The following is a 12,073-nucleotide window of genomic DNA, read 5'->3' as shown; positions in this document are numbered from 1 at the left end:
TCTTTAGACTACGCTCGCCACCGCCGCCCCCCACGTCAGCCTCCTGTCCAGGACAAGGCCCAGGTATGTGACCTTCTGCTCGTGGATGATCGGTTGCCCCTCGATGAGCAGTGTCGGTCGGAATGAGGCCGGACGCGGGGCGTAGATGAGCGCCCGAGTTTTTCCGCCCGACACAGTGAGTCCGAGCTGCCTGAGATGATAGATGACGTTGTCCAGCGCCCTTTGAAGCTCGGCCACAGCCCTCCATCTTTCTCGGCCGCCCTGTCCGGTCACCCACAACGCGACGTCGTCCGCGTAGACAGCGACGCTGACGGGGTATCGCGCCGTGCCCCCCGCACGGGCTGCCGCCGGGACAGATGACATCCCGGCCGAGAAGAGGAGTGGGCTGATCACGCTGCCCTGCGGGACTCCGCGCGTGAGGTGCCGCGGTGAGCTCTTGTCCTTGCCCACCTTGACGGTCACCGTGCGGCCGCCGAGGAACGCCTGGACGAATCCCAGCGGCCGCCCGGTGACCCCGAGCCCCCGCAGGGCGTCGATGATCGGAGCGTGTGGCAGCGCATCAAAGGCCTGGCGTATGTCGAGTAGGACCAGTGCCGCGGAGTGTCCCCTCGCCTTGGCCTCTTCGAGCGAGCTGACGAGGTCCCCGATGGAGTCCGCCGTGCAGCGCTTGGTCCGGAACCCCGAGAAGCATTCAGGCAAGGCTCCTGCCGCCTCGAGGTGGTAGTTGAGGCGGCGCAGGACCATTCTCTCCATTGTCTTTCCGAGGCATGACGTCAGAGAGATGGGCCTGTATGAGCTTGGGTTGTTGGGGTCCCTGCCTTGCTTGGGGATGGGGACTGCCACAGCCTCCCTCCACTCGCTGGGGAGCCTGGCCGTTCGCCAGATGTTGTTGAAGAAGGCCAGGAGCTGTGGCAGGGTCCCCTCGTCCAGGTTCCGGAGGGCTTGGGCGGTGATCCCATCGGGGCCTGGTGCTGTGCGTCGGCGCGGGGCGGACTGCAGCGCGTGCCGCAGCTCGTGCAGTTTGAAGTCCGCGTCGGGGGCCTGCATGGCGGGGGCCGTCGGGGCCTCAAACATCCACCACATGGGAGGGGGCGTGCCCGGGGGAGGGGGGGTGGGGGCCGTGAAGAGCGAGTCCGCCAGGAAATTCGCCATCTCGGTCGGGGACAGATGTAGGTGTGCTGCCAAGCAGAGTACGGGGCTGCGCGGGACCGGGAGGCCGCCCAACGTCCGCACCATTTTCCACGCACGTTTTCCCCCTCCTGGGGCCCCGAAGGAGGCGCACAGGAGACGCCACTGTCTCCTGGCTAGTCGTCGCCCATGGCGCCTGAAGTCCGCGTCGAGACGCTCGTACGCTAGGATGTCTTCAGGGTGGCTGGTTCGCCATGAGCGGCGCTGGGCCTGCCTTCTGCGGGCGCGGAGTTTGAGCCACAGGAGGTCGGGGTTGGGGCGGGTGCTGGGCACCTGGACGGTCCTCGTCGCTGCTCGCACGGCGTCCTCGATAAGCTGGGAGGTGAAGGGCAATCCGGCCGCCGCCCCCTCGGCGATCAGTGCCCGGTAGTGGTCCCAGTCGGTGATTTTGCATACCTTCATTGGGGCCTTCTTGGGGGTGCCCACCACGATGGGGAGGTGGTCACTGCCCCAGCTGTCTGGGAGAGGGCGCGCAGAGAGTCGCAGGCCCGGTGTGACGAGGGTCAGATCTATCACGCTGCCCCCCGCACCGGGGCCGACGTAGGTGGGGAAGCCCCCCGTGATGTTCAGGAGGTCCACTCTCTCTAGCGTTTCCTGTAGCCGCTTGCCTCGGGAATTCGTTTTGCGGTCCCCCCATGCTTCGGAGTGGGCGTTGAAGTCCCCGCAGATGATAGCACGGTCACGCCCCACTCGAGCACGGAGGGCACAGAGGTCAAGGGTGTCCCAGGTGGCGTTGCCGGGGACGTAAACGGAAACAATATGGAGAGGTCCGTCCGCGAGCTGCAGCGTAACCGCCACCATTTCCGCTGGGCCTCGGATGTCGGGGAGGTCGAGCCTGTTCTGCGTGAGACCCCTGCGGACGAGCAACATTGCTCTAGGATTGTCGCCCACGCGAGCGGGCGTGCTGCAGTATGGAACGTAACCGGACACTCGGGCGGCTGAGCACCTAGGCTCTTGGAGGGCCAGAGCCTCATAGGGGTTCTTTTTGTCCCTAAGGTGCGAGCGAAGCTCTTGTAGGCGCCGACCGAGGCCGCTACAATTCCACTGCAGCACGGCGCAAACGGACGCTCTGTGGGGGGGCCCTGGATCGTCAATGTTGTCCCCCATTGTTGGTGTGGAGATGGGAGTTCGGTGCGACGTCTGCGAGGATGGCAGAGCAGGCGCGGTGTAGCCCGTTTAGAGACCGCTGTGGCAGATGTTGCGCGAGGGCGGCGATAATCCGGGTCAGTTGTTCCAGGAGGACCCGGAGTTCAGAGTCGCCGCCCTGCGGGCCGGCGGGCAGGTGATCTTCTTGGGGAGGCAGCGCGCTCGGGAGAGCAGGGAGCTTGCCCCCGCGCTGGGCGCCGTGCCCCTGCGAGAAAACGCCGTGGTCTCCCCGCAGAGCACTTTGCCCCTGCGGAAAAGCGCCTGGTTTGTTTCCCCGCAGTGCGCGGGGGAATTCCCTCCCGTCCGGCGCAGCGGTGGTGGTGACGGCGCAGCTCGCTGCCCCGTCGTGGGAGGGGGTTCGTTGGCGCGGCAACCCAACAACCGGCAACCGCGACGCCTGCTCTTGGTGCGTTTCTTCCCGGCGCGCTTGGTCGGCGCGAGAGGGGGCCTGTTGCTGTTGTGCCTGTCTCCACGCGGGTCGGTGCAGAGGACGGGCGTCTGCCGATGTTCCGTTGCCGCCCGGGGCGTCCAGCCGGGGAAAGTCATCGTCCAGCTCAAGCATCGCGTTCGGCTCACCGCGTTGACCGCGTCGCGTATCCCCCTCTGCGGTGTTCCCAGTCCACCGGCGGGGGCCCCGCGCCCCGTGGAGCCCGCCGGCCTGCCTCCTCGTCTCGGCGGCCCGCGCCCACTCCCGGGCTCGCTCATAGGCGACGCAGCTCCGATCGAAAGCATCATGGTCGCCGTCGCAGTTTGGGCACCTTGTTGTGTCCCTGCGGCAGATGTTCTTGGGGTGGGCGCCGCAGCAGTACGGGCACCGGTTCTTCTCTCGGCAGGCTCTTCGAGTGTGTCCCAGTCTGCCACAAGCGCCGCACTGGATGGGGCGGGGATGCGCCGCCGTGACGGGGAGGCGAAGACCCCAGAGATCGACGTGGTGCGGGCGGGGGCCGTCGAAGTGGAGTCTGATGGTGCGCCCCCCCGCAAAGACGTCGGTGCGCTGGATTGGGACAGCCGAGGATATACCTTCGACCACCTCGGCCGTCTCCGCCTCGAAACGGGGGCGGACAATACCTCTGCTCTGGGCCGTCGGCTTGCTCAGGTAGGTTGTCACTGCGATGTTGTGCAGGACTTTCACTCCGAGCATGATGTCGATCGCTTCCGGGGAGTCGAGGTCGACAGCGGCCACGTTGCGTCGCGTATTTACGCGAGTCGCGAGGGCCCTTCCGTTGGTAGCCAGTGTTAAAGCCCTCGCGATTTTTAGTTTGTTTGTCACGTTAAACTGACCCTTAAGGCTCTGTTATACTCCGACGTAACGCGTGCGCGCGCGCGAGCGCGTCACAGCGACGTCACGTCGGTGAAAACCCGACGCTCTCTAGTCCGGCGTCGTGGCGTAACCGACGCGACCGGCGGCGTTCGACGCCGTCTGACCGCCTCGACGCCAAAATGGAGCATGCCGTATTCCGCGCCGGCCGCGCCGGCGACGCCGGACCAGGATGCATCACGCGCTGGCTCCCGGCGAGCGTCGCGCGGGAAGCGCGGCGAATGCGAGCAATAGCAGACGACAGGAGCACCACTCCGTGTGGCGTCATGTTTGAAGAATCGGACGTCTCGGGTCGTCGAGAAGCTGATCGAGGGAATTCGTCCTCACTCGTGTGTCTACGACACGAGGAAGCTTGAGTACCGCAGACCGGGCGCTTGTCAAAGATGTACCGTATGTACATTGACCGCCTACGCTTGCGGCGCAGGCGGTGCACCAACAGTGCAGTGCAAGCGCGAGTTTTCGTCGTGCAAGGTACGTCCACGCCATCGCTCGAACTTTGCGCTCAAGAAGCGCGAGAATTCTCGTCTGCTATTCGAAACGAAAAGGAACCGGAAATGGCGCACTCTCGCAGGAAGCGCGCCCTCGTAGCCAGACTCTGCGCATGCGCCGCGCTGGCGACCCACCGACGCGCGTCGCGGGAGTCGCCAGGGCCGCCGGAGTAAAAAGAGGTCGAATTTTTGACGCGCGCGGCGTGACTGACGTGACGTAGCCGACTTCGGCCAGCGTTTCTTGCGCGCGCGTTACGTCGGAGTATAACAGAGCCTTTAGTCCCGGTGGGTCGGACGAGGACGGTGATCCTCTCACCTGGTCGGATGGTTGGCCGCGCGGGTGGTTTCTGAGTTGCTTTGGGGCGTTGCTGTTTGCTGTTTTTGCCGCGTCGGCGCTCGGCCGGGTCGATTGTTGCGGGGGTGGCGGTCACGGTCCCGTCAAGTTGATCGCCGTCTCCGCCCTCGCAGTCGTCGGTCATGCCTGCGAAGCGGTTTTTGCTGCTGTTGTTGTTGTTGTCTCTGTCGGTGTTCTTTTTCCCGGCGGCCTTCCTTTTGGGGGGCGGGTGTTCTTGGAGCCTTGCTGTTGGGGCTGATGCTGCCCCGCGTTGTATCTCGCTCACGGGGGAAGGGGGGTGGGGCTTTCCGCGCGCGCCTGCGTTCGGGGTCACGACGGGGGAGGCGGCGGCCTGGGGTTCTGGCTGCCTGTCCAGGGCGGCGGGGGGTTCTACCTCCGAGTCCCTCTGGGGGGCGGGGGGGAGGCGTGGCCCGGGGGTTCTGGCCGCTTGTCCTCGGGGGTGCTCGGGGGCGCGGGAGAGGGGGTGGGGGGCGTGTGCTCCCCCTGTTGGCCTGGGCGGGCGGTGGTTGTCGGGGGGTGTTCGGGGGACGGTGGAGCGAGATGCCATGTCGGCTCGGACGCAAAAATAGGGCCGATCGGGATCAGGCCCGGGGTGCTTGGGCAGGGGGGCGGGAGCTGCTTGTCCTTTGTCCGCGGTGTCCGGGGGGGTCCAAGTAAACTCTTCTGGCTGGCGGCCGCCAGCTGCCTTAAAATTCTCATCCCTGGTGAAGACGAACTGATGATACTCTTTCCAGGTGGCGACCGGCGGCTCTGGCGCGTGTGGTGCGCGACGGGGGAGTCCTGGGGCGGGGCGGGAGCGGCTGCTCCTTTCTGGGCCTCGTCCGCCATCTTGGACATCCTGCTGCTTCCCCCGCTTTCGAGCGCGCCGCGCGCCTCGAACGCGCGGCGCCGCTATTCGCCGAATTCAGCCACGTGATCAGCAGGCTCCGCATGCCGTGCAGGAAAGCCGGCGCGCCGGGGGTGAACGCGCAGCTCTGGCTCCCGTAGGGAGCCTATACAGGAATTCTAGTCTGTTCTGAGGGTGATGACACCCATTGTTTCCCTGAATGGGCCACCGCGTGACGCTCTCGCGCACTCGGTGCGTGACTTGGGCGGTAAAATGGCGTCTATGCATTAGCCAAAGCTACGCGCTCGAGCTAATTGTGACACCGGATTGCGTGCACTTCAAAATGCACAAAAAAAAAAAAACGATTAGCGGAAAAATGGCTGAGATGTCATTACTCAAGTAAAAGCGCGCGTGTGTATGAAGGCACTCTATCTTGCTCAAGGTTGATACGCCACGTGTCGTGAGAATCGGGAACTAAACCGCGTGTTTCAGAAAGCCGGCCATGGCTAAGCAAGGGTCGGCTGATTTGAGCACCAGACGCGTAATTGTTTGCACCATTTTTTCCGCTTCTCCGTTGGCTTGAGGGTGCCTTAGGCTCGAAGTGACCTGTTGGAAACCGTATAGATTCGCAAACTCTTCAAAATTATAACATGCAAACTGTGGAACATTATCGGAGACAACAGTCTCTGGCACCCCATGACGAGCGAACATGCTTTTTAGCCTCTCTATAACGACAGTTGCGCCAGTCGAAGGGAGAACACAGATTTCCGGGTACCTTGATAAATAATCTAGAACCACAAGATAGTCAGAGTCCCTCATTTTGCACAAATCGATTCCTACTCTTTCCCATGGAAAACGTGGAGTCATGGTTGGCATCATCGGTTCAGCCTTCTGAAAACTGAACTCGCTACACACATAGCAGTTTTTTACTATCACTGCCAGTTGCTTGCTTAGGCCAGACCACCGAACAGACTCTTGTGCAAGAGCTTGACATCTGCTGATTCCTTGGTGATCTTCGTGCAGGCGAGATAACACTTCATCACGAAGTGCCTGGGGAACAACTAATCTTGTACCTTTTAACAAAAATCTATCACACACAATTATGCCGGCCCTCTCTTGCCAGTAAAATCGAATGGAGCAAGGGACGGACGGTTTTTTAGGCTAGTCTTTACGAGACAGCTGAGCCAGCGTTTTACACACTTGGTCTGTAGTTTGGCCTGTTTTTACACGTGACAACAAATCGTCTCCTGTTTCAAGATCCCTTAAACATCCCTGAGAGAACTTTAACACCTCATGAATTGTGAGACGTTCCCTTTCCATTAACACTTGATTGAGAGGTGCCCCTGACAAAACATCGGCGGTTGCGATGCACTTGCCCGGTACAAACACAACCTTATATCTATAGCGCATTAGCCTCGTTCTAAATCTCAGAACTCGAGGCGGCAACACATCTAACGGACTTTGTCCCAGCAACGTAACCAGAGGCTTATAGTCGGTCTCGAACGACGTGTCTAAGCCCCTTAGGTACTTGTCAAACCTTTCGGCAGCCCATGTCAGTGACAGCGCCTCTTTCTCAATCTGCGCATAGCGCGTCTCAGCTTTGGTCAAAGACCGCGAAGTAAAAGCGAATAGGCCGTCGTACCCCTTGCTGTTCTTGTAAAAGAACGGCTCCAAGCCCAAATGACGACGCGTCTGCCGAAAGGATTGTAGGATGGGTTGGGTCATACCTAGCCATACACTTGGAAAAAAAAATCATGCTTTTTAGATCGTTCCAAGCACTCTCCTGAGCGAAACCTCACACCCATTCCGTTTCTTTTTTTTTTTTTTTTTTTTTAGCAGTTTTTGCAACGGTGCAGTTTTCTGAGCGAGATTAGGCACAAAACGACCCAAGTGATTGGCCATACCTAGGATGCTTTGTACCTCCGACACGTTAGTCGGCGATTTCATATCTTTGACCGCTTGCAGCTTTTTTGAGTCAGGCCTTATGCCATCTGCGCTCAGAAGATGACCTAGAAAGCTAACTTCTTTTACACCGAACACACACTTCGCCCCGTTCAGTGTCATGTTTGACTCTGCGAGTCTTTCCATGACTTTTTTCACGCGCTCATCGTATTGTCCTTTGTCCGAACCAAACACCAGGATATCATCAATCATGTTAACTACGCCAGGAAGGCCATCTAGGATCTCCGACATTCTCTTTTGGAAGTATTAAAGCGCTCACGTAATGCCAAAGGGCAGTCTGGTCAAACAATACCTTCCAAAGGGCGCTAAGAACGTCGTCAGTTCGTGGGATGACCTCGCTAGTTTTACCTGGTGAAATCCCGAATTAGCATTTAACTTTGAGAAATACGCTGCGTCTGCGAGCAGTCCCAATGCCTGGTCTACCATTGGGAGCACGTATCGCTCTCTCTGGACGTTTTTGTTTAATAGTGCGACGCTGTGAGGTCAATACACACGCGTACGTCTCCGGACGGTTTTAAGACCAGAACAATCCCGGCGCACCAATCTGTAGGACCATCGACCTTCCGGATGACTCCCCATCCCTTCCATCTTTTTGATTTCTTGCTTTACCGCCTCACGCATAGGAATCGGCACTCGTCGGGCGCATGTATAGCGTACGGGACGTCATCCAAATTCAATCGGATGTTGTATTCTCCCGGAACGGTTCCAAGACCATTGAACACCTGAGGGTACAGAACATCATAATTTTGTTCATCAAGATGCACACCATCGATGAACTTTACAACTCCCAAATTCTCAATGGCTGGTAATTCTAGAAGTACATGACGAAGCGGACTCACAACATAGACAGTTTGCATCGACACTTTGTCCTTCCAGTTTAACTTAGCTTTGAACTTTCTATGTACCGTAAAGCGATTTTCTCCCGCACCAGTCAGTACTACGCTTGCTGTTTCCAGCCTATACGGAATGCCTGGAAACAGGCGGTATAAGGGTGGCCTCTGCTCCTGAATCGACCTTAGCGAACACTGGTACAGAGTTAGGGTTATCTGGACATACCGCGCTTTTGCGTCCGGAACATTTATTGCCCCCAGAAAAAGTTCACCAGTCTATTGTTGTACGGATGACACTTGTACCTTTCTTGGAGACAACGCTAACTCCTTCCTGCAGGTCCGGCAGAAATGTCTCTTGGTGTGGCAATTGAAGCACTTCTGTGCCCTTGCAGGGCACACCGACCTTGCATGCTGGTCGCCTCCACAGAATGAACACTGCTTGTCCCGATGTGACGTTTCCGACCCGTAGACTTTTCTTCAAGGTGCATCCCGGCGTCGACTCACGGCGTCCACGTTCAGGTCCTCTTTCGTCGAAGAACAGGCTTGTTGACCGGGCTCTCCTGAACGAAGTTCTTGCTGTCGCTGGTGCACCACTTCCTTGAGGCGTGCCTTGGCTAACGCCGATGACAAGGTCAGCTTAGCGTTCATTTGCAGGTTTTCGGCAAGCTTGTCGCCATGGAGCCCCACGACAAACCGGTCACGGATCATGCGTTGTTTCATCTCACCGAATTCGCAGCGGTCTGCGAGGACGTGCAGTGCCGTAACGTACTGGTCCACGGACTCTCTTGGTTGCTGTATCCTTCAGTGAAAACACGCACTTTCATACACGACGTTTCGTTCCTTGACAAAGTGCTCGTCCAACTCTCGCTTGATGAGGTCGAAGTCCTTTGCCTCTTCTGCCGAAAGGTCGAACGTAGCCAAAATTTCCCTTGCTTGCCGGCCCATTGTGTACAATAGCGTGCGGACTTGTGCCTCACCGGCTCTTTCGTTGATGCCCGTGGCAAAGGGGCAATGGTCGAAATGCTCTATCCACGCCGGCCACTCTGTTGTGTTGTCAAAGTCCAGCTATGGTGGCTGTTGAAGTCCAAACGTTCCCGTAGGTGCCGGTGGTATTTCGCTCGCCATAGTCTTTTAAGCTTCCTTTCGCAAACCTAGACTGATGATACGTCCACTTCTGATACCATGTCGCGCCGCCGTACTATCGGCGTGCAATTGCGAGTAACGAAGAATGAACCACTCGCACGCGACGTCTGGAAAAAGGAAGCCCCACCACATGTAGCGTTGTCATTTTCACGCTGTTTTCACACTGTTATCACACTCTTATCACACTGATACCACACAGAGTTCGACTGGCACTCGTGCCCACTCAGTGAGAGCACGACTCCTAGCCGATCACTGCCACCGTAGTCATGTCCAAACTGTGGCCTAGGGTTGCCTTTTGTAGTAAAATAGGTGTTACTGTGTAAGCGTGCTGGTGAACGATCATAGGGAGAAAACAAAACGAGAGACTAGGAACAAAACAAAAAGAAAGTAGGAAGGGGGCGGAAGACAAACACAACGCATTCTTAAAACTCAGCTGCCTGAGTTGTGCCGGACACGGGCTCCGACTATACAGTGAACTAGAATAGTTCACTGTAGTCCCCCCTATTCGAGTTCACTGTACTCCGACTGCGAGCTCTGAACGATGGGCGACTACCAGGGTCGGCGGGCCCGGAGTGCCGCCTCTCAAGGACGGGCAACAGGGAAGTAGAGTAAACCGATTCGCTGTCTTCTCGTTGTGTTGTGGCACTCTTTTGGAGACAAGTCAAGCACATACCGATCAGGCGGCGATTAATAAAGAGCGACACCACAAATGGCGCATCCACCGTGGGAACCGGTCGGTATGCCTCTGCTTCTGGTCGCTCCCAGGGAGTCCCGGATTCGTTGAGGGGGTTGTTCACTAACGCTAACGATGCCCATTGAGACAAAATCTGTTGAAATTCTGGCGACTTGTCTCACAGCAGGGCTCAGCAGGTGTCTGCAGGTTGCGGATGCGCCCTCTCGAACACTCCAGAATAACGGCTGGGAGAAGTGATGTAACTGGGGGGTTTACGAGGAGTGCGGGTAAGATGCAAGTAAGTCGTCTTCGGAGGCAGAGGAGAGGCACCGCATGTTTCCTGGAAGGCTGGATAACGACTGGCAGGAAGTTAAACAGCCACGACTCGTTGCAGATTTTAATTTATTTTTATTGGGATTTAGGATATAAGACGAGAAGGCGGATTTCGAATTTAGGCTCGGGGTGATGCCGTGAGCAAGTAAGCGCTTGTCGAGGACCAAGGTGCAGATAGATTTTTGTCAGCGGGTGTCGAAATTATTTCGGCAATAGTAGTTGACACCGTGAACGCTGGCGGACGGGTTTGTTAGCGGGCGTCGGAAAAATTGCGGGGATAGCAGTTCACACCGGGAACGCTGGCAGGCGAGTTAATGAGCACTACGATTCGTATCTGATGGACCAAGACAGCTTGTTGCTTCGCCTCATTCCAACAATCATCGGAGGGCAGAAGGACGACCCTCCTTTCAGTGAGGTGGTTCCAAGAAAGCTGCTGAGGTGATTTATAGGATTATTTTCCACTTCACTCTGGCCAGTCGTGGCAGTGACAGAGAGACGACCCTCCTTTCAGGGGGGTGCTTCCTAGAAAGCCACTGAGGTGATTTATAGGATTCTTTTCCACTTCATTATGGCCAGTCGCGGCAGTGACAGCAAGACTCTTCATAAGTTATGTCCCTTCACGACCTGGCCCGGGATGAGGTGGGAGACATTTAGGTGGGCTCGTAGCTGTCCAGCTTGCCTTGAGGTGCGAACGGTTCAAGCGGGTTTGCTCGCTGAGCTGTCGCCTCCTCCTAGGACCGATGAGTCCCTCTAGCCCGTATGCAAGTGGAAGGAACGGGACGCCGAGGCTTACACAGGTTCGCATACGGTATACGCGGCCATTGCGGAGCGCGGGCACGGTATTACCATCCCGCCGCGGGCTTTGGTTCCTTTCGCTTGCGCAACGAATAAACTAAGTTTACACCATCGTTACCAGTCCTGAAGGAAATTCAAGCTTTGAGCAACGCAGCTCGTGGTTTTGCCGCATCGCTTGCTCCGAGGTGAGGGGGCCCGAACGAGGTAAAGACGCGAGAGTCCTGTCTTACTCCAGACCAGTCAGAACGGCTCCGTTGTTCCTGCCTGGGACCAGGCAGGAACAACGGAGCCGTTCTGACTGGTCTGGACCATGGCGATCCCCTGAGCTGTCCACCAGCGAGGTTCTGACCAGGCCTGAGAGAACGGTGAGCCCTGGCCATGCCGGCCAGGGCCATGATGATCCCGGAGTGGTTCCGCAGCAAGACTCGGGCTATGATAGCCCGGGACATCTAGCATACGCAACGCTGGCGTGGGAAGGGCGATCAGCAGGCCTGGACACGGACTCTGATTGCGAGCTCTGAACGGCACGCGACGACCAGAGTCGGCGGGCCCAGAGTGCCGGCTCTGAACGACGGGAGACAACCAGGGTCGGCGGGCCCGGAGTGCCGGCTCTCGAGGACGGGCAACCGGGAAGTACAGTAAACCCCTTCGTTGTCTTTTCGTTGTGTTGTGCCACTCCCTGTGAGACGAGCGAAGCACATACCGATCGGGCGTCGATTATTATAGAGCGAGAAGACCCCAACGTTTACCCCCCTTTTTGTTAAACACTCTGTCTGGGTGTTTTTTTCTTTTACTTCTTGTTTTATGAAGCCGGTCGAATTATCGCTGTAACTGGTAATTTCAAAATAATTTGTTACATTTCGAACGTACGAACGAAGACTATTTTTGTAGTGTACAGAGCTGGCTGCAGGTGCCGCCTCGGTTGCTCCGACATGAGGCGGGCGCCCGCGATCTGAAGGAGGTTTACTGTGGACAAGGCGCCTTGTAGTCGAGATTTCGGTTACACGTCAAGAGAT

At 57.7% G+C, this 12,073-nt stretch overlaps 1 pseudogene; it reads right to left on the bottom strand.

The window, feature by feature from the left end:
- Positions 1 to 8,482: 8,482 nt before the first annotated feature.
- Positions 8,483 to 8,944, bottom strand: LOC120839173 (annotated as a pseudogene).
- Between the last annotated feature and the right edge of the window lie 3,129 nt (positions 8,945 to 12,073).

Source organism: Ixodes scapularis, unplaced genomic scaffold, assembly GCF_016920785.2.
Source record: "Ixodes scapularis isolate PalLabHiFi unplaced genomic scaffold, ASM1692078v2 PGA_scaffold5__190_contigs__length_132052651, whole genome shotgun sequence".
In the NCBI taxonomy this organism is placed as follows: domain Eukaryota; kingdom Metazoa; phylum Arthropoda; class Arachnida; order Ixodida; family Ixodidae; genus Ixodes; species Ixodes scapularis.
This window is presented reverse-complemented; position numbering and strand designations above follow the sequence as displayed.